The sequence below is a fragment of the Callorhinus ursinus genome, unplaced genomic scaffold (assembly GCF_003265705.2).
Source record: "Callorhinus ursinus isolate GAN/ISIS: 27379988/994484 unplaced genomic scaffold, GSC_fseal_2.0 scaffold13, whole genome shotgun sequence".
NCBI classification, from domain to species: Eukaryota; Metazoa; Chordata; class Mammalia; order Carnivora; family Otariidae; genus Callorhinus; species Callorhinus ursinus.
Genome location: NW_027397075.1, coordinates 46073101 through 46096379, shown reverse-complemented (window position 1 = coordinate 46096379; position 23279 = coordinate 46073101). Strand labels below are relative to the sequence as shown.

The window sequence follows — 23279 nt, the reverse complement described above, 5'->3', positions numbered from 1 at the left end:
TCAAGACAGCCCAGATCTCTTTCTACCAGAAGCTAAACAATAATAAACAAACAAACAAACAAACAAACAAACAAACTTCCAACTGGACAAGTCATGTTCAGACAACAAAAATGTGGCTCGGAGATGCTAAATGAATTGCCCAAAGAAATAAACTGGAGCCCAGGTCCCCTGGCTCCTCATCTAATTCCCTTTCCACTGTCTCTGCGCTTTTCAGGTTCTATTCCCTGGAGGAGTTGTGGAGGAAAGGGTTTGGTGGGAGGAAGCCTGGTGGAGTGGACAGACTGTGTTTCCCCCACCCTTTCAACCACATTCAATCACAGCAATTCCTGTTTATACGACACACGCACATGCACGCAAACTCATGCATGAACACACATGGGGCTTCTGTATAGTATTTCCTTTGAAGAAAATTTGAACTACTGCCTTACAATCACATTTATATTTACATCTTAGGTACAAGAAGCCAGGCCCTATCCTAAAGACTCATTGTCAAACATCGAAGGCTTTTTTCAATATCAACATGGTATGAAACTAATGAGGCACCTAATTGAATGGGGGAGATGGGTGGGAAAAAAGTTCAGGAGGATTCTTTCACTGGGAAGTGTAGGGTAGTGGTTCTCAAACTTTTTTGTGCATTGACATCTCCTGGAGAGACTGTTAAAGCACAGATTGTTGGGGTCCATGCCTGAGATTCTGATTCCGAAAGTGTGGGATGGAGCCCAAGAATTTTCATCTCTAACAAGTTCCTAGATGCTGCTGATACTGCCGGTCTAGGGACCACACTGAGAATCACTGGGGGAGAGTACAGACTGTTGACTAGAAGTAGGTTCTGCATGAGGTCCTCATGATGCTTCAAACTAATCTTTTGGAGAAGGAAGAAGGACTTCTTTCTGCGGCACTACTATTCAGTCAGTGAAAATAATATCTAGAGCTTTCTAAGACATAGAAAATGTTTATGCTAGGGTGCCTGGGTGGCTCAGTTGGTTAAGAAACTGCCTTTGGCTCAGGTCATGATCCTGGAGTCCCAGGATCGAGTCCCGCATCGGGCTCCCTGCTGAGCAGGGAGTCTGCTTCTCCCTCCGACCGCCCCCATGTACTCTCTCTATCTCATCCTCTCTCTCAAATAAATAAATAAAAAATATTTAGAAAAAAAGAGAAAATGTTTATGCTATATATTGAATTTAAAAAGAATATGATTTCAATGAGAAAAAATAGAAAAAAACTCTGAAATGTGCTAATTGTTTTCCCTGCTGCATAAAACAGACATTATTTGATCTCCAGACATTATGTAGACATGGTAGTTGGTGGTTGATGTGAGAACAAATGCTTATATCTATATGTATATCGCAGCTACTCATCCATTCAAAAACCATTCATAAACACTGGGGTTTAGGGTGGAAATAAATCCCTATTTATATGCATATGAGTGTCATGTGCGCTCATTCCTTCCACAAATATTTATAAATGCCTACCAGATGCCAGGCACTGTGCCAGGCACTAGGGAAAAGACACGTTCGTTGCCTTCAGTCCAGTGAAAGAAACAGGAAGTGAGATAAGAGCTAATGGAAGCGTATGGAAAATTCTATGGGGGAAGAACCATGTGGTTTGATTGATATTCAGATCCATTTTGGACAATTTAAGTTTGGGCTTGTGGAATATCCTGGGAGAGATATCAAGTAGAAAGCTGGAAATATGTGTCTGTAACTCATGAGGAAAACCTGGGTTGGAGATGAGATTGAGAATCTCTAATTCTGGGTATAAATGACTTCTCCATGAAAATGACTGAAGTATGAGAAAAGGAGTATCAACTAGAGTAGGAGTAGCCAGTAAAGAAGACTGGGAGGTTGACCTTGGGCTAATAGAAATGTAGATAAGATAATGTATAAAATTAAGGACACTTTACTATTTGTTTTAAACAATAATGACTTATTTGCTTGAAGTAAGATTTCTTTAGTAATTTCATCAATATGTCCCTGCAGGAAAGAGGGGATATCCTGGGTTACTCATAACATGTCTTATACTTCCTGGTTAGAATCCAATCTTGCTCAGTATTTTCATATAAATCCTAGTGTCTTATTTAAATAAACAAAGACTATCCTCACAAACATAACTCAAAACCCTAGTTAGTAATGTTTCTAATAGTTTTCTCCTTAAGACCATTAGCTTTTAATCACTGAGTCATATACATACACAGTATTGGTTATGTGCAAAAACAAGTCAATTTTTATCATTGGTGAGCTAGCGAATGTATGATGTCATGTACACATGCTTGCGCGTGCACGCACACACACACACACACACACACACACACACACTATCTTTCTCCCCCTTCCTTAAACCTCACTTCTCCTTCTGGGCTGTCTTTCAGGTACAATTACAACACTATGAATGTCACATTTCTAGTTACAGTTGTCATGAGCTTTTAAAAATTTAAATAAAAATCATTACTCAACCCATGGCTTAATAATCAACTCAATATACATTTAATAAGCACTTTTGTTCACGCTGACACAATAGTGGGTTAGGTTACTCTCCCTGCACCCACTGAACTTATTGAGCAATAAGTAAGCCTTTTTATGATCAGAGAACATCGGCTCTCTAGTTATATATGTGTGTGTGTACATATATATATATATATGACCTTATTTAAAATGTGTAGATGATGTTGTTTGGGGTTTTTTCATTACATATAAATTATATAAAAATACAATTTCATGTTATCATTTTGGTCATTGTACAAGCTATATATATGTGAAATCATATACAAGAATTTAAGATTTGTAGGTTTGGGGGTGAAAGGTTTGACTACAAAGAAACAGCACAAGGGATTGTTGAGGGTGATGGAACCATGCGGTATCTTGATTGTGGTGATGCTTCCACAACTCTGCATTTGTCAGAACTATAGAACTCGATACTCCAAAGAATTTTACTATATGTAAATATAAGAATAAAACAAAATTTTTAAAATGTTGATCCATAATAATTACTACTTCAAAGGGTGTTATTTAAAATAAATTCGACTTGTCACTTTTTGGTTAAACCATTTACACACACACACACACACACACACACACACACACACACACCTCTGTGTAGCACTTCCAGACAAAGTTATTTATTTGCTTGTAATCTTACTCCAGGGGAATTCAGTTGACTTTCCCAAGATACAATGGAAGGTGGCTGTTCAACCCTTTTTGCTGGTGGTGCCTCAAATTTCTACTTGTTCGTTAAGAGAACCCTCCAGAGACAGTTGTATTACAGCATTTTGAGAACAATATTCATACCCATTGCTGGAGAGTGAAAAGAGATAGCTGAAGGTTCAGCTCTGTGAAACAATTTAGCGGCTAAATGTGTTACTTAGGAACTAAATCCAAGCAGGTACTTGGAAAGAAGCAATTAGAAATGGTGACAAACACCTCCCACCGTCTATGCATATTAAGACTTGTGCTCAGGTCTCCATGTGGCTTCTGAGCACAAGTAGACTCCAAGTTCAAATCTCTCACAAACTCTGTTACCTCATGGCAGTCCCTCGCGGGTGATGGATGCTAGCGTTCACAGAACAGCGTGCTGATGCATTTTTCCTGCCATTGTATGTAACATGTTTTCTAATTCTTTTGCTCTATTCAGCATTTGACCCCAACGATAGGGGATTATGGTATTAACTCTCTACCCAGCACACATTCTTTACCGACTCTCACTAAATACTGTAAGCCTGTGGCAGAGAGGAATAAAAGTGAAAGCATACCGTCTGGTCTTAAGCTGAGCACACAGAGGGTCGTGATCCAATTGGAAGGGAAGCAGAATTTTTAAAAAGAAAGAGGTTTGACCAAATTTTAATCCTTGTCATTTTCATTTCTCTTACCCTGTGGATTTGGGTGATTTTATTTACACTGTCAGCTTGAGCCTAGGGATTGGAAATCAGGCTTTTATGGAGATTATTAAAAGTACATAGAGTACACTAAAGGTTGGGCTCACTGATATATGCTGCTAAAAATATGAATGTGAATGCCCTGGTATTAGATGCCACTGGCGTACATTTCATCCTCCTTAGAAGGTTATTCTTGGGAGCTGGACCTGGTGCGATGGTAATGAGATGCAGGCTGTCAGGATATTTCTAATAGGTAGCAAATGACCAGGGATGGAGGTGAATTAGCATTACTCAGATGAGAAGGTAGCTCTTTATACCATTAATGCCAATGCAAAGTAAAAGAGAGGGCATTACAAAATGGGGGGGAGGAGGAGGGCAGGGTTAAAGCTTCAAGGATTTATCGATGGGTTGGATGGGCCGCAATGTCACCCAAGTCCCTAGGCTGGGTTTTGGTTGGCATGAACTTCTCAGATGCATCGCTAGTGACTTTGATTTAGGTAATGTCATGTAGGCCTAGGTTACGAAGATAAAGCTCTAGACTTCAGCCACAATCTGTAAGATCTCAGTAGATAAAAATGAAATGGCTTACCCAGTCTCAAAATATTAGAAGCATTCAATGCTGTGGCCTCGGGTTGCAGCATCAAGCCGGTGGCTGGAGGGTATTTGAAAATGTTATTACAATGCTGTAGGGTTCCATAAACCGGGGTTAATGTGAGATGATACAGCATACGAGAATGATGATGTGAAAGAGGCCACACGAAGGCTTCCTGAGAACCTTTATAACAACAGGATGTTTCACACTGAGAGAGCCCTGGACCTGACCATGCGGCAGCAGATCTGCTCTTTAAGAGCAGTGGACAAAATATGAGGCGGCTAAATTCTACCTTGAACCATATCTGAAAGAAGTTATTCAGGAAAGAAAAGGGAGAGAAGAATGGGCAAAGAAATAATCATGGAATGGAAATCTGCAGTTGCCACTGCCTTCAAATATTTTTAAGAAGTTGGGTAAACTTGAAATGTACAATTTAGAACTGTTTGAGCTGCAAATGTATTACTTTAAAAGATTTTTTAAATTTCATTTATTTATTTGAGAGAGAGAGAGAGCACAAGCAGGGGGAGTGGTAGGCAGAGGGAGAAGCTGACTCCCCGCTGAGCAAGGAGCCCGATACGGGACTTGATCCCAGGACCCCGGGACCATGACCTGAGCCGAAGGCAGACACTCAACCAACTGAGCTACCTGGCATCCCTGTATTACTTTAAATAAATGTCTATTATAATGAGAAACAAAACAAAACAAAACACTAGAAGCATTCACGCTTCAATGAGGCAGGTTTAGGATCTCAAAGACATAGAAGTACTACTTGACAAAGTAGCTGCCTATGTGGGACTCATGTCCTTGCAAGGTTGTAGATTATAATAATCTCTGTAGGCTTAAGAGGGTTTTTAGAGAACTGCATTCCTCACAGCTCAGTGATGGACCACCAGGAGAAAATGGGGTATTTGAGGCACTTATTGCCAATCAAGGTGGCCGATGGCATCCCCAAGCCTGCTGCATGGCCTCCTTGGGTGGCACTGATAGATGGAGAGTCACTGCCATGCTGAAGCTGTAAAGTGTGTTCCACAAGTAGAAATGGGGAAGAAGGCAGATGGCAGGAAGCAACTGACCAAGCATTTATTTCACTTGGAGCTCTCAGGGTAAGGACTGAGGTTCAGAACTCTTTGCCATGTCCTAGATGCCTATGTATAAATGAAAGTGTGCTATCCTGCCATAGAAAAAGGTGCAATCCAAAAAATATCCAGGCCATTGAAAAGGGACTACTGTGATAGGTGGTCCTCCAATGCCTTCACTGTTTGAACCCTTAGTTCTGAACCACTGGTCCCTAGTCACTTACATTCTACATCCTGACTGGCCTCAGGTCTGGTGATTGGTTTTCCTTTTGAGAGCCTTACCTACTCACCCCCCAAAACCAGCCACCCTCTGACTAAAATGTTTATTTCCTTCTTAAACTTTGATCGATCCCTATTCCTGCTCTGGCTGTGCTGAGTAAACACGTTCACCTGGTCTGGACAGCCACATGGCCCTCTCCCTGTTAATGTGTCCCCATGCCCCGAGAGTGGCTCTCCCTCCCGGTGTACCACCAACAGGTAGGATCTGTCTGAGGATACCAGTCAACTGCCACCAGAAAGAAGTAAAATGGGTCCTTTAATGGGATGACAATAGAAACAGCTGTGGACCATGGCCCATACCACCCCACCCATCCTTCATTAACTGTCTTTATAAAATATAAACATATATAGTATGGTCTTTGTATATTTTTTAAATCAGGTTTCACATATTTTATTTACCAGATTTGCATAACAATTCTTCAAGTCAGAAAGGATAAATATGAGTTCTCTCCTGGGTACAAGTGACTTGGCCCATATTACATAGCAAGGAAATAATAGAGCATTCGATAGGGCGACTCTCCTGGTCAGTATGTAATCTGCTACCTACACTCCCTTGGGCTGAGATCCTCTGGAGAACAGGATCAAATCCACATGGTCACTCTGTATGGAAATTAATAAATAATTTTGATGGTAGGATGATACATTTGAGGATGATGATGAGAATGATAAATATGTTTTCCATCTCCAAGTGTAGAAATCAGTTTCATTTTCCTGACTTGCATATTTGCATGCCTTCAAACCAATTGTTACTTCTACTTAGAATGCCTTCCACCTGCCCTATTTGCCTAGAAGATCCCTCTTCATTCCTTAGAACCTGATACCTCCTCTGTGTGGTCTGTACCTCTCACTGCCCCACCCAACCTCCATACAGAATAAACTATGTCATATGTTAATGGTGTGACACTTAGGGTATAATTCTTGATGTCATCTTTTTATCTATATGTTTCTCCACCAGATTATGGACAAGACCAGGAACAACGTTTCATTCCTTTTTGCCTTCTAGTCTCTGTCACGGTGCCTGACAAGTTATAGATACTCAAAATGTATTTTTTGAACAATGATGATGTTGGTGATGATGATGATGATGGGGTAAGAGGATGATTTCACTCCTTTCAAGAGAAATGAAGAGCTCTTCCAGCTAGTATATTAGTTAAGGTAATCAGTATAGGCTGCTATAAAATACAATTTCCAAATATGAGTACTAGAACCCGGTACAAGGCTATTACTTACTCACGAACATCTGGTGTAGGTTGGGCTCCTTCCACTATGTGGTTGTCCATCTTTTAGTCCTTTGCTTCCAGCTATTCAGATGAAAGAAAAACAAGACGTACCAGATTTTAATACAGGTGGCCTTGAAGTAACAATCATCTGCCCATATTCTACTGGGCAAAGCTCAGGATCACACGGCCCATCTAACTTCATGGCAGCCTGGGAGATGTAGCCTTCCTTGTGTCCAAGAAAAACCCCAAATGGTGAACACTGAAAGATTTTTGCCATAGTCTGCCCTTGTGTACATCCAATATCCATTATACTCTTCCTTTCACTCACAGAGCACACTCACCTCTCAAGTCAAGATCCCATCCAGTCACCACCTTCAGATCAATGTCCAGAATACTTGGGTATTCACCATCAGTCTTCACCATCAGTATGATACAGTACCTCTAGGTATGGTAGTCCACATATTAAAAAAGACAAGTTATCTGCTTCTCAACTTCCCCACAATCACAACCCATTTATAATGGAAAAGAACAACAAATAATCCATTTGAAGAGGGAAAGAATAGACAACATGCAGCATTATGGTCCACAGTCATACTAAAACCCTTCTGGGTCAGCACTGTGATGTCCATACACTCCGGACATGGTGGATGTGTCTGGAGTTTGCTCTAGAAAGGACTCCCTTCTTTGTTCTTCTTCACATGTGAAGTGAGTTTGGGGGAACACCCTTCATTCAAAACAGCGCCACTTTAAAAGCTTGACTTCCGCTCAGTCTGGAATGGGTTGGGAACTTAGGAATTATTTTAAGCCTTGAACAAGGAAGGATTTTTTAGGTGTAGGCCCCCAGATTCTTTGGTAATGCAATCCTCAAAAACTTAGAAGGCATAGGATATGTCTGCTTCCATTCAGGTCCATGTGCCAGAAACCATACCCAGTTATTTTCTAGACATTGTCATCAAATCTAGATTTTTTCTTTGCATCTTCTCCTCCATGCCTTTCTTTCTCTTAATATAATTATCTAAAGGCATTAAGGCTCTCAGAAATAATAGATGGGAAGGCCATACCCTTGATTTGATTTTTGTCTCAAATAATTCCATTCAATTGAGAACTTTTACTGGATATTTGTCACTTAAAGCCCTTCTTGGTACCATGGCTTACTGTGTGAATCTAAAATAAATTTATTTCTTCCAATCATACAGCCCAAATTTCTGGATTCTATATTCTATTTCTGCTTGCAAACTCATGGTGCTTTCCTGAGTCATCTCCTTCTTGTAATACACATCTTTCTTGTGATACTAAAAACACTGCTGAAATTCTGTTTTTAACTGTTTCCCCTAAAGGTATAAACTGTGCATGTTGGTTATCTTCTAATTAATAGCAGGCAATAGTTATACTAAGTGATTTGTCACTGCATAACCTGAATTTCTGTCTTCCGTTCTCTGCTATTAGCTGCCTTTTTGCCTGATGCTGAACTACTAAACCAATGATATATATTTAAAAGAGTATAACAGTCAAGGAATATGATTTGGTTATGTCAACACCCCACTTCTGGTACCAGTTTCTATATTAGAGCCATAAATACTTGTTACTATAATAATCTCAGTCTCACACGTAAGTTCATTTCTCCCGCATGCCACTGTCAGTGCAACTTTGGTAGCTCTCCTTGGAGGCTCTCTTCCAAGTGGTGACTCAGAAACCCACACTCCTTCCATTCTGTAATGCCAGAATCTTCAACCAGTGGCAACTGAACATTGTGGGAGGGCAAGTGAAGCCCGAATACTGTTTAAGATGTTTTTAAGGGGCAGGGCTACAAGTGGCATATATTCTTCTGTCCTGGTTTTTTTTGGCCAGAACTGGTCACATGACCCCAACCTAGCAAGGAGGAAATAAAATGTTCCCGTGTGCTCAGGAACAGGAAATAGGATTGATGAGATTATAGCTCTCCTTCCTGTGTGGTAATGTGTCATTATTTGTAATGTTTCATTGACTCCTTACTGATGACTGGCCAAACTGAGAAGAGATTACCTTTCTTTACTCAGTCATCAACAAGACATCCATTATTGGACAATAAGGACATCTTGTTTTTATATTAAAAATGCAGGTTCAAAACACTTTAAAATTACTTATGAAGAATTTAAGGCAAGTATAATTTTCTTCCCACTTAACAAACAATATAAAATTAAAACAATAAGAGGTGTCACGGGACCCACTGTGAATCATCCAACAAGCTACCAGAACTTTGGCTTTGAAAGATGACCTTCTCCAACCAAATCTGTATAACACAAGCAATTACTGTGTAAACTGGCCATAAATGACAATTAGTCATGACCATGCAGGTCCCCATGATGGAGATGGCTTAGTGTAAGTGAGCTAGTTATCCACACACTCCAGTCAGACTTACCAGTCACCCAAGTCCCTCTCCTTTGAAAGGCACACCTCAATCCAAGGGGACAGAGGACCTGACCTGCCAGCAAGTAGTAATCAGTGCAGTAGTAGAGTGGAAAGAGCAAGGGTTTGAGTGAAAGAGATCTAGGGTCTTCCATTGGTGCTATGTCCTGAGGAAGTAATTTGAACATCTCTGAAACTCAGTTCCCTCATTTCTCATCTGTGAAATGGAGGATAATATATCTAACCTGTATAATAGTGTGAACATCACACACACACACACACACACACACACACACACAGCATGGCTGATACTCAGACCATATGAATTGGTAGCAGTATCCTCAATGGTCAGTGTTCATACTATACTAGATACTGACAATTTTAATATCATCCCTGAGTGTACTAAATAAGTCTACACTTACCTCTTTATTTATTTCTGCCTACAATAGGCCTATACTTTTTCTAGGCATTATGAAAGATACAAAGAAACTTAATTTAGGACAGGCCCCAACCTCAATCTAGTTTTGAGGCAACTATGTAAGGGTAACTAGAAGTGTGATAGGAACTCAAAGAAGGAATTCATGTGAGCTGGATGAGTCAAACAAGATTCCATGAAGAAGGTGATCCCATGAGTTTGGAGGTTGCCAGAGGAAAGGAGATGTGTCTGCAAAAAGCTTGGTAGAGAACGCTGAGACCAGTCAGACAGGAGAGGAGAGCAACTAAAGAGAAATGAACTTTATCACCAGAGATGCACATTCATTCTGAGTAAAATGATATTTAATTTTTAAATGAAAAAGGGCAAAATCCCCATCCCAAAGGGATCATTGTGTTTCCAGAAGGCAGTGATGTGGACACAGTTATAACAGATTCTACTAATTGCTAAATTTGTACACGGAGGAAAACTTAAAAATGTATATCTTTTGTGAGATTTTGATAAGGTATGGTGTATTTGGTGTTTTTCCAATGCAATAATCCTTATCTTTCTATTTCCCTTCTCAAATGTTCTCTTTTTCTACTCCATACATGATACTACAACAGAGACATGGCAAGTACCTAGGACAGTGGGTTGGCACATAGCAGGCGCCCAGTGAATATTGGTTAAACGTTAATTTGTTTGATAAAGTTCTGAAAAAGTTTTGCTCAGCAGAATTGCAGCTTTTTGTAGTCCTCAAATCAGGCCAAGTGAGTAGAAGTTCACCTCCTTAAAAAAGAGATAAAGAAGACTGCTGATCAATTCTTACAATGAATTGATATGAACCCATAAGGAAGGAAATTAGTAGATGCTTCAATGGTATCTAGTGATCAAAAAGGCAGACAGCCTAGGAAAAGCCCTCTTTGGAAGTTTTAACATAGTCATTGTCTAAATGCTCACTTTTCCAGGCTCAGCACACACTGGTGATACGCTTACAGCTTTGATGGGTCCTTCAGCAAAGCACCTTCCTTCCCTAATGCTTCCCCTGAGGTCCCCTTAAGTAGCTGAATGGCTTAAAACAACCAGGGTGGGTAATCTCCAATACCTAACAGGTATCACTTTTTAAGTTAAAGTGATATAATTTCCCTCTTCCTTTAAATCATGATTCCTTGTGATTTCCATCCATCAAATCTATGGTTCCCAGTTTTTAAGTGATAGACAAAATACCAGTAAGAAAAAGAAAGTCATTGTCCAAAATGTATCATCAAATTAGTATTTCCTTTTGTGTGTGTGAGTGCTTAATAAAATGGTCATCTTGAAAGCAGAGCTTTGAGAAAAAGGGACTTCTAAATTTCAAAAGTTCCCTTTATGTATGTAAGCAAAGCCATACTTTGCGTAACAATATGGAATTTTACAGGAGTAAAGAATTTAGAATATGACACAAGGGGCATTCTTACCTGCTTGGGGAGAAAATTTGAAGTTGTTCTGTACCAGGGAGGAAGAAGAAGTGGAAAATGCAAAAAAAAAAAAAAAAAAAAAAAAAGGAAACTAACAGGTACATACATCCCTGACTTTTCATGACCTGCACTAGGAACTCCCCAGAGCAATGTGAACATACCAGGAGAATTTCAATCCTTCTTGCCCCTCCCCCCAAAGCCTACATGTGTATTGAAACCTCAACAATATGGTAGGTTAACCTAGCTGAGGGAGTTGTTGAGGTGCCCTGGCTTCCCAAGGCTTGTACTCAGTATACATGGAATCCAGAAGTTCCCATAAGTTCCTGTGAAACAATACAGTGGTACTGAGAGGCCAGAGGACATGCAGGGATCTGGAGTAGGAACAAGATGGCCACAGAGTGCAAGGACTCCACCACTAGAGGCAAATGACCAGGACCATGGGCAGGATTAAATGCAAATCCCAAAAGACCTGATGAAAGAGCTACCACTTTGTGGCCGCCAGCCCAGTGTACCCAGGGAACAGACCAAACCTATCTTGCAGCAAAGACTAGCAAGGACTTAGAGGGAACAAGCCAACCCAAGCTTCCCTCCCCACCCACAGGATAGCCTCCTCCTAAGCCCAAAGTCTGTCCATAGCTGGCAGGTGGGAGGGGGAGAAGAAAGGCCCTAAAAGACTGACATTGACCCCAAAGAGGCTATTGTTAATGTGAGAAAGGGTTGCCTTTAGTTGTCAATTTTAAGTCGCATCTTGTGCACCTCCACTTTCCCATAAGAAAGGGACAAGGGATAAGAGCAAAATGAAAAATTACATCAAAAAGTAACATGCTCTATGCTTTTAACTCAGTTGAGTGTAGTGCATGTGATTTTTAACCGGACTCTATTAATGATGCAAAGTTGCTGGTCAAAATGCCCATAAGCCCTGCCTATGCTTTAAGTGATATAATGCAGGTGAATAGAAATACATGTAATGTCATCTAAATTATATAGTTTTGTAAGGCTTTTCATCTATTACTAAATTATAAAATTTGGGGGGTTATATCATAAGTCCAATTGGAGGGGAAAAAATTCAGTCACTACATTTCCACCTAAAAATTTATTTCTTTACCATCAATGGAGAGAACAGAGGCATTCCTTATTTTATTGCACTTCGCAAATATTTCACCCTTTACAAATTGAGAGTTTGTGGCAATTCTATATAGAGCAAGTCTATTGGTGCCATTTTTCTAACAGCATTTGCTCACTTCGTGTCTATGTGTCACGTTTTGGTTATCCTCACAATATTTCAAACTTTTTCATCATTATTATCTTCGTTATGGTGATCTGTGATCAGGGATCTTTGACATTACTATTGTAATTGTTTTGGGGTGCCATGATCCACTCCCATATAAGACAGTAAATCTAAGAGACAAATCTTACGTGTGTTCTGGCTGTTCCACCAACCAGCCATTCCCCATCTCTCTCCTTCTCCTCAGGCCTCCTTATTCTCAGAGCCACAACAGTTTTCAGTTTTGAAATTAGACCAGTTAGTAACCCTGCAATGGCCTCTAAGTGTTCCAGGACAAGGCAGATTCACAGGTCTCTCACTTTAAATCAAAAGGTAGAAATGATGAAGCTTAGTGAGGGAGGCATGTTTAAAGCTGGGATGGACTGACCGCGAGCCCTCTTGCACTGAACAGTTAGCCAGGTCGTGAATGCCAAGGACAAGTTCTTGGAGGAAATTAAAAGTGCTACTCCAGTGAACACACAAATGATAAGAAAGCAAAACGGCCTTACTGCTGATATGGAGAAAGTGTTAGTGGTCTGGATAGGAGATCAAACTAGTCACAACCTTCCCTGAAGTCAAAGCCTAATCCAAAGCGATGCTCCCACTCTCTTTAATTCTATGCAGGCTGAGAAAGGTTAGGAAGCTGCAGAAGAAAAGTCTGAAGCTAGCAGAGGTTGGTTCATGAGATTTAAGGAGAGAAGCCATCTCCGTAACATAATAGTGCAAGGTGAAGCGGCAAGTGCTGATGGAGAAGCTGCAGCAAGTGATCCAGAAGATCTAGCTAAGAGAATTCCTGAAGGCGGCTACGTTAACAACAGATTTTCAAGGTAGACAGAACAGCCTTCTCTTGGAAGAAGATGCCACCTAGAACTTTCAGAGCTACAGAGAAAAATCAATGCCTGGCTTCAAAGCTTCAAAGCATAGGCTGACCCTTGTTAGGAGCTAATGCAGCTGGTGACTTTCTCTTAAAGCCAGTGCTTATTTACTATTCTGAAAACCCTAGGGCCCTTCAGAATGATGCTAAATCTACTCTGCCTGTGCTCTAGAAATGGAACAACAAAGCCTGGATGACAACACATCTGTTTACAAATCATTTACTGAATATTTTAAGCCCACTGTTGAGACCTACTGCCCAGAAAAAAGATTCCTTTCAAAAGATTACTGCTCATTGGCCATGCACCTGCTCACCCAAGAGCTCTGCTGGAGAGGTACAATGAGATTAATGTTATTGTCATGCCTGCTAACACAACATCCATTCTGCAGAGGTCAGAGGACATGCAAGGATCTGGAGTTGGAACAAGATGGCCACTAATCAAGGAGTAATTTCGACTTTCAAGTCTTATCATTTAAGAAATACATTTCATAAGGCTGTAGCTGCCATAGATCATGACTCCTCTGATGGATGTGGACAAAGTAAATTGAAAACCTTCTGGAAAAGATTCACCCTTCTGGATGCCATTAAGAACATTCATGATTCATGTGAAGAGACCCAAATATCAACATGAACAGGAGTTGGGAAGAAGTTGATTCCAACCATCATGGATGATTCCAAGGAGTTCAAGACCTCAGTGGAAGAAGTAACTGCAGATGTGGTGGAAATAGCAAGAGAACTAGAATCAGAAGTAGAGTCTGAAGATGCGACTGAATTGCTACTATCTCATGATAAAACTTTAAGGGATGAAGGCTACTTCTTAAGGGTGAGCAATGGAAGTGGTTTCTTGAGATGGAATCTACTCCTGGTAAAGATGCTGTGAGGACTGTTGAAATGACAAGGGTTTAGAATATTACAATAAACTTAGTTGATAAAGCAGTGGCAGGGTTGGAGAAGACTGATTCCAAATTTGAGAGAAGTTATCCTGTGGGCAAAATGATGTCAAACAGCATCGCATGCTACAGAGAAATCATTCATGAGAAGAAGAGTCAATCGATGCAGCAAACTTCATTGCTGTCTTATTTTACAAAATGGCCTCAGCCACTCCAGCCTTCAGCAACCATCACCCTGATCAGTCGGCAGTCATCAACATTGAGGCAAGAGCCTCTCCAGCAGTTATTATGAGGCACTGAAAGCTCAGATGATGGTCTGTGTTTTTTAGGCAATAAAGTAATTTTATTTTTTTTTAAGATTTTATTTACTTATTTGACAGAGAGAGAGAGAGAGAGAGAGAGAGAGCACAAGCAGGGGGAACAGCAGAGAGAGAGGGAGAAGCAGGCTCCCTGCTGAGGACCCTGGGACCATGACCCGAGCCGAAGGCAGCCGCTTAACCGACTGAGCCACCCAGGCACCCTGGCAATAAAGTAATTTTAAATCAAGGTATTTACAAGGGTTTTTAAAATATAATGCTATTACACACTTAAAAGACTATAATATAGCATAAATATAACTTTTATAGGTACTGGGAAACCAAAAAATTTATTTGACTCACTTTATGGCAATATTTGCTTTATTGCAGTGGTCTAGAATGGAGCCCGCAGTATCTCCTAGATATACCTGTGATAAAAAACACAAAGTCATACATGTAGTTGTACTATGAATCTATATTTGTCATTTAGAAAAATAACACATCAGAAATTTCTGGGAAAGGTGCATATGGGTGGCTCAGCCGGTTAGGCATCGGACTCTAGGTTTTGGCTCAGGTCATGATCTCTGGGTCATGATCTCAAGCCCTGCTTCTCTCTCCCCCCCCCCCCCCCCCCCTGCTCTCTTTCTCTCTCTCTCAAATAAATAAATAAATCTTTAAAAAGCATTCCTGGGAAAGACATTATTTGCTACATGTTGTCAGAGACTTTACATATACTATCTTACGTATTCCTCAAAGTACCAAGTAAATCAGGCATTATTTTCATGTTCTAGATGAGGAAACTCAGATTCTGATTAATAAATCAAGATTTATTTTTCCAAGGTCACCAAAGCTAGTTTTACCAGAACTCATATTGGAATGCACCAACACGACCTCGGTAGGACCCTTTCTGTTCCCCTGCATGGCCCAGGGTCTCACACCCCGGCCCAGCATTTCATACAGACCCCTGCCTAATGACTACACCCTGATGAATGCACCGGGTTGATGTCTCCTGTTGCCCGGAGATGGACACTGAAATGTCCTATCAAAACTGCCAACCTCCACCTTTATTTGACCTTACTGAGATCCAGCAGCCCACACTGTCTCCCCTCCTAAGTCAGGAGACTTGTTCTTTTTCCCTCAGTTTCCCTATTTTGATGCAAGAGGGAAAGAATTATTTTTTCTCTCTGGCTGCCACTTTTGCATTCACTCCAATTAGTGCATTCAGTTCTTTGAAGAAAAGGCCAAGTTGCTTTTCTGATTCCTCAGCTTCTCAGGCTCCTGGTCTTCAGGACCATGGTCTGGATGAATCAGCAGCAGGATTGGAGAACTTATTCGCTGGGCTGCTTAGGCTCGCCCAGGTGCCTTCAGATACCTACCTGTCCCCTTATATACTGGACATTCCCCAAGAAGCATGCACAAGGCAGAAAGTAAGGTGAGGTGATCGCTTGGAAAACCAGTCTACAGAAGAATCTGAAGTGAGCATGCAGGTCTTCAGAAGACACTTAGAGAAATGCTTTGTAATATGCAAGCATCACATCGTATGGAGCCTAAAGCATGTGGTAGGACAATTATGGTGGGCTTTCTGAAGTTGTGGAAAAGGCTAAAAATGGCCTATTCCTCAGGACATAAGGAAAAATAGGCATGGAGCCAGGGGAAACCAAGAAGTAAGCCAGAAAGAAATGAAAGCTTTTCTGCTTTTCTTTACTATTCCTTTTTACATTAAAAGCCAATTTTACTAGCATTCTGTCAGCCAGAGTCCTTTGTAGACAAATACTTCCAAATTCCCAGACCGGTGAAAATGAAGATTCATAAAGCTGTCTGGAGGGACTGTAACCTTAAATGCCTTTGTGAATCATTAATACAAATTAAATAGCGGCTGCCCCTTTTTAACAATTGAGTAATAATACTTACTTCATGAAAACAGCTAATTCGTAATTAGAATGTTTAGAACATGAAAATCCATGTGCTTCAGAATTAGACGGACGAGGTCGCCTCACAAATGTGATAATTTATTAACTGTGTGATTTTCAAGTCCTTTGAACCCTCTGTGCCTTATTTTTCTCATTTATAAGTGAGGGGAATGCTATCATCCCTCCCCACCCGTGATGTTTACACGAGATAGGCATGTGCACGTGCCCAGCACAGCCTCACACGTAGGAGACACCCAAATACAACTACAGTTCTCAGGAGGATGATAGCCGTCATTTTTAATAGTGTTATGACTTATTCTTCCATATCTAATTCTTCCCTTCTCGTTCCACCAGCCTCTATGCACCCTTGCATTCTGGCCTTCCATACCTCCCCTGGAACACTGAGAATCTTCCCAGATTCTATGGTCATCCCCTCCCTTTCTTATGCAAACAATAAAGAGTTGTTTGGGAATATGGGAGACTCTCCCAGGCTAGCTCTCCCCTCCACAGAGACACCGCCCTCTGCCCTCATCTTGATTTTCCCCATCATTTCCTCTTTCTCTGGGCCAGACTTGGATAAACTTGCGGTTTCCTTCCTTCACGCTCTCTGGAGAGCCGAGTGCTGCACACTTGAAAGCCTAAAAACTTGTCATTTCCACCTTGAACTAGTGGCTGACCTCCCCAGACAGCCTGCGAAATGAATTAGTGTCCTTAAGCAGAGGCAGAATGTGAGCAGTGACCCAGCTCCCCTAAGCAACTATGGAAACTGTCAAACGGTAGTTAAAGTTCCCTTTTTCCCAACCCCTTTAATTATGTTGAAAACTATGTCATATTGTTTTTGAAAAAGTTAATGAAATAGTAGGTAAAGGTGAACCAAGGAACATAATTTACTTGGATTTCCTTGCAAGCTTTTGATAAGGTCCCTCATAAAAGGCTATTAAGGAAAATAGATGACCAGAGGGCTATGGGCAAAAGTCTTCTTGGTGTATTAAAAACTGGTTAAGCTATTTTAGAAGGAAGAATCACTGATGCTGGCTACTTCTTGGAGTAGAGAGAGGTTAATCACAAGCTGTCCCCAGTGTTAGTGTTTGGACTTAAAAGTGTTTGAACAATTTATGAAGGAAAAGAAAGCCAAGTTAATCAAAGACACAAAATGGTTATCATGGTACAAGCTTTCCCTAGTGTTTGGCATGAATGAAGGCTCCTTGTCCATCACCATCATCCAGGAACATAGTCGTTGGCGGGAGAATGGGCGTGGCCCAGAATAGGCAAGTTCCAAGGATGGGGAACTAAATTTCTCAAAACGATTCAGAGAAAGACCAAAAAAACCCCCCACTTTTCATGTGATGGGCCCAAGTGCAGGCGAGCCTGAGACTGGAGGCAAGGGCGTGACAACCTTGCAAGTGTCCTTCCCAGCCTCCCAACAGATGGTGGTTTAAGGCCATGAAAAATCAGAAATGAGTGGCATGGGTGGAAAGCATTTAAGCAATATGAAGACACCATTTTGCATGCTTTTCATTCCAAAGTTGTAAAAGAACAATTCTACCGGTGAAGGAGAGCCAAAGGAATGTAATGGGGAATAAGGCTCTCCTGGGTAATTCTTGTATTTGACCTCATGCGCGGAAAGGAAACAAGGGACACTGGAGACCTGTTTGCTGCCTACCTTAGGAAGAGCTTCCCTTTTACAAAAGAAGACAGACCTTCCTTTAAAGTGCTTGTAGTCAACAATATGCTTATTCTCACGGCCTCCCTGCCGCTCCCCGCCTCCCCAAATATTTTCACTGTAAAACAGGACAGAAGGAATTACATGAATATCTGGATGCTGAGGAGGCAAATCCCAGCTCTTCTCCCAGCCATGGCCCTCATTAATCTTTATGACACTCCTTATTGAGTCTCACCTGTGTTTTTTCTAGATCAAAAAGTCCCAAATGCGAAAGTCACGCAGCAATCAGTGGCAAAGTTAATTTGAATCTTGGTTTGCCAGACTTCTTTTCTTTTGCCCAGTCAAGTCATGGCTCTAGTTCATAGATTGGGTGTTATTTGCATGGTAAGAATGACTTTACTTTGAGAGAGACAGAGAGAGTGCATGAAATAATATATTGCACATAAAAATACTCCTCTAAGGGGCACCTGGACAGCTCAGTCGTTTAAGGGTCCAACTCTTGGTGTCGGCTCAGGTCCTGATCTCGGGGTCCTGAGATGGAGCGCCGAGTCAGGCTCCACACTCAGTGTGGAGTCTGCTTGTCCCTCTGCCTCTGCTCCTCCCCCTGCTTGCTTGCTTTCTTTCTCTCTCATAAAGAAATAAAATCTTTACAAAAACAATACTCCTCTTGAAGAATCTAGCAATACACCCACACAAATATAGTCAAATAACTTTTGAAAAGGTGCAAAGACAATTCAATAGAGAAGCGATAGTCTTTGAAACAAATGGTACTGGAATAATTGATACTAGAAACACTATTTTTTTAATATTAAAAAAAGAAGGAGCGCCTGGGTGGTGCAGTCGGTTAAGTGTCCGACTCTTGGTTTCAACTCAGGTCATGATCTCAGGGTCGTGAGATCGAATCCCATGTCAGGCTGTGTGCTCAGTGAGGAGTCTACTTAAGATTCTCTCTCTCTCCCTTTGCCCCTCCCCCCCAACACGCTTGTGCGCTCTCTCTCTCTCTCTCTCTCTAAAATAAATAAATAAATCTTTAAAATAAATAAATAAAAAGAAGATGAACCTCAATCCATACCATATAGAAAGGTTAACAAAAATGGATCATAAATGTAAATGTAATTGTAGAATTATATGGAGAAAATCTTTGTAACATTTGGGTCAAACAAAAAGTACTTAGATACAGCAACAAAAGTGTTACCCATAAAAGAAAAAAAATAAATAAAATCAGACTTGATAAAAATTCAAAACCTCAGGACCTGAGTCATAAGCAGGAACTGAAACAAAAAGCAAACCTTTCATTTTTCCAACGAGACTTAGCAACATAAAACCTTTTCTCCAGAACATAAGAAGCAGAGTGAGCAACTAAATTGAAAAACGGCAGCACCTCAGCTAACTTTTCCCCAAAATGGGTCAGGTAGAAATTAATGGCTCTTTCCTCTGCTTTCCTAGTAATTGGTGTGCTTTTATAGTACTTAACACACTCTATTGTCGCTAATTGTCATAGACTCATCCCATCTCGTGCGCAAATGTCCTCACTGAGTTGTGAGCTCCTCAGGGGCAGGGCCAACGATTATTATATCTGTGCACTCTCGGCACCGGACAGAGGAGTGATACAGAATGTGTCGTCAATACAGGTTTGAAGAATGAAAGAAAGGAGGAGGAAAACAAGAAAGGGTGAGAAAGACATTGTGAGAAGAGAAAGAAGGAAAGGAAGGAAGGAAGGAAGGAAGGAAGGAAGGAAGGAAGGAAGGAAGGAAGGAAGGAAGGAAGGAAGGAGGGGGGGGGACGAAGGAAGGAAGGAAGGAGAATGTGCCTGGGGTGGAGGAACCAAGGACGCCCAGGGTCCGCTAGGAGACGGGGCAGTGTCTGCTGTGAGAAGGGGCAGCTGTGGGCTAACTGGATCATCTGGGGCCCTGCAACCCCAATCAGCCTGTGGTTGCGTGGCCAGGCCAGTCTCTCAGAAATCACCACCAGCCTCTGTCCCCTAAGCTGCAGCCTCGTAGATGTCAGGAGCCGTGGTGTGGTTGGGCGCAGGTCTGACCAGCAGCCAGCTGAGGCAGGACAAGGGAGGCCAAGGCAGCAGGCTAGTGCCTCTGGGTCCACTCACCCCGCTCCAGGGTTGCAGGCCTGGGTGTCAGAGCCAGAACCGCCGGGCCAGTGTGGCGAGGAGCGGCCCACATGGCTGGGCTCTCACGTTCCCTCCTTTCCAGTGGCCCGGCATCGCTGGGGACGCGGGAGGGGCCGGGCAGCCAGCCGCCCAGACTGAGAATGTCCCCTTGCCAGAGCCAGCTGCTGGCTGCCATCTGGGCAGGGGCAGTGCCAGCTTCCCAAATCTGCCTTCCCTCTGGAAGAGGGGGAGAAAACTCTGCGCTGAGAAGATAGCTTCTCCCTCCATCCTGAGGCTCTCAGCTAAAAACCCAACAAAACCAGCCTTTGCAAAAGGAAGGGATGGGAAACGCTCCTCGTTGGGCTGTTTCCAAAGAAATTTGCTTCCCCTGGGGCCTTGACATCCAAGAAAAATCTCTATTCGCCCTCCATTTCCCCTGGTTCTTGCATTTTACTTCGTGATAACCTTTACTTTTTTTAAACTAAATCTCATTGTTTGCACACACAAAAAAATCTGTGTGTCCTTTACTTTTGTCACATTGGGACGGGATCATCTGCCCTAAGATGAAATTCTCTGAGAGGTGTGATTTCGTCTTTTTCCTTCACTCTCTGCCTGGAATACCCAGCACTTCACTTAACCTGGCACTCCCTGGATGCTTTCTGTTGGGTCCATTCATTCACTGAGCACATATGGAGCACCTTCTGAACACACCTGTATGGGACCGATGATGAATTGGAGAAGATCCGGCTCCCGTTCTCAGAGGTCAGCCAGCTGAATGGAAACATTCCCTCAGGTCCTCCCTGACATCAGCTGCAGTGTGTTAGCCCTGAGACCACATGGTACTTACTGTGCCACCACTGTGTTCCCAGGAGGCGACGGGAAAAGAATTAGCCCTTGACAGAGCACAGAATCAATGACATCCTCTGCAAAACCAAGCACAGGTAAACTTTATCCAGGGGTGACAGTCAATGGATTTAACAAGCCACCCACCATGGGCACTGACCGGTCAGAACAGATCCCGGATTTATTTTTTATGATTGTTTCAGCTCTCAAATCCTTCCTCTCCATCTCAATACCTTTCCTCGTAGTGAAGCACGGAACGAACCCAACATCCCACCACAGCAAGCGGATGGATGCGGGGGAAAGAAGTGCCTAGTGCCGTGTGAGAACCTCATCTTCACAGAGATCCTCATGGTCTTCAGTTTGGCCTCCCAACTTTGCTGGCGTCCTGGCTCTGAAGCAGCCCTAAACATGCTTATTATTCATGTAATAGTTGGAGGAGGCAGGCTGAAAGACACGGAAGTTCTCAAGAGTAAGGTTGGCTCTCTCAAATAGACGGCTTGGTCTCCCAGCTCTGGAGCCTTAATGTTTAGCCTGCTTGGGGGCACTCGGGCCCTTAAGAAAAATGCTATCTTGCTCTTTTAAGCGTTTCCTGAGTTAATTCACAATACTGAAAAATATGGGTCAATGCAGGTTGCATAGAGTTGAGCCTCTAGTGAGCACTCCTTGTTTAATGAATTTGAATGTGAATGATCTCTTTTGCTGCTCATTATAGTTGCTGAGACAGGCAGGGCGGGCATTATCAGTCCCCATGCTACAGCCCCGCAGAGCTAACTAGCCGGTCCCGGCTAGTATAGTAGGGTGGCAAAGCTAGACCAAAAGCTATGTCTCCTGACTTCTAACTTAGCGCTCTTTCCATAAGCCAAATTACTAACTGATAAGATGAACTCCAGCATCCTAGCGATGATGATGACACCCACTGGAGATATGAAGTTAAATCAGATGAAAATGTAGAGGATCTACTGGCTGAATGCGTGGCACCAGCTTTGACTCCTAGTGCTATCCCTTGCTGACGATGTGCTGTTGGGCAAGTTAACCAGTCTCTCCAAGTCTCTGCTTTTTTATCTACAGAAGGAAACTGCCTCTTTCTCACCAGGTCGCTGTAAGATTGAATGACCCTGATCACAGGGTCCAGCCTAGAATAGGTGCTCAGTACATGATCGTATTCTTTGTTATTTTTATTATTTGTTTCTGAGACAAAGCCCTCCCTGGGGCTGTTTTTGACTGCTCTGAGCTACCAGGAGCTCCTGCTGTCTACTAATTGTCTCCTGCATGAGGTGGGAGAGAGCCATTCATTCTCATGTTGGCATTTTTCAGTGTGACATCGATCCATGTCTTTCCCAGGAGCTACGCTTGTCTGTTTATTGGGCACTGACTCTTTCCAGGCATCTTCTCATACTTTAGAAATATTAATTCAGTTCATCTTCACAACTCTGTTAGGTAAGTGCTACTCAAATCCCTATTTTATAGGCAGGAAAACTGACACACAAAGAGGTCAAGTCACACTTCTAGGAAATGGCAGAGCCAAGATTCAAGCCAGGTGGTCCAGCCCCAGAGCCTGTGTGATGACTCAGCACACCAGGTGGGCCCTCCTTCTAACAAAGGATATGCCTTAAATCAAAGAGCTGTGAAGAGAGAACCTTCCCGAGCCTCTGAAATCAGACTCTGAAATCTTTCTCCTACTCTCCCACCAAAACTTGGACAGTACTCTACTGGAGTACTGGAGTCTCTTCCTAAAAGCTTCTTGAGCCCTGAGATCTGATGAGCCAGAGCCATTGAAACTGACTAACTGGCCTTGGAGTCCTGGCTACAAATTCTTCACCAAAATCAATTTTCGAAGTGCTTGTCAAGGCATGGCATCATGGCAGACACTGGGCTGAGATATTACTAGGAAAGTGCTTCCTGCCCTCTGGGGACCTGCAGTGAAGGAAGACAAGACAGGTGCAGATGCACATATGGAAACGCCAATGGACAGAAGGCATTCAGATAGACTCTAAAAGGATCACAGGGATGGAGGGACCTCTGGGCGAGCCCAGCCTGAAGGAATGAGACCTGCTGATGCCCACAAAAGTAGCCCCCGAGGGAATATGATCAGCACTTACACCATCATGAAAAGTGCTGGCAGAGTGAAAACAGATTTGTTGACAAA

General features: G+C 42.2%; 1 protein-coding gene and 1 pseudogene across 1 annotated transcript in view; one reads left to right on the top strand and one right to left on the bottom strand.

Moving 5' to 3' along the window:
- The window catches only part of LOC112828773 (uncharacterized), a 193714-nt gene that overhangs the window by 87768 nt on the left and 82667 nt on the right, over positions 1–23279 (bottom strand). Inside the window, exons 4-5 of the mRNA XM_073900272.1 lie at positions 14977–15041; positions 7046–7116 (exon numbers count right to left, since the gene is read on the bottom strand). The gene's annotated coding sequence lies outside the window, so the exon portion shown is untranslated. The remainder of the gene's footprint in view (positions 1–7045; positions 7117–14976; positions 15042–23279) is intronic.
- Positions 4578–4818, top strand: LOC112828483 (cytochrome b-c1 complex subunit 7 pseudogene; annotated as a pseudogene).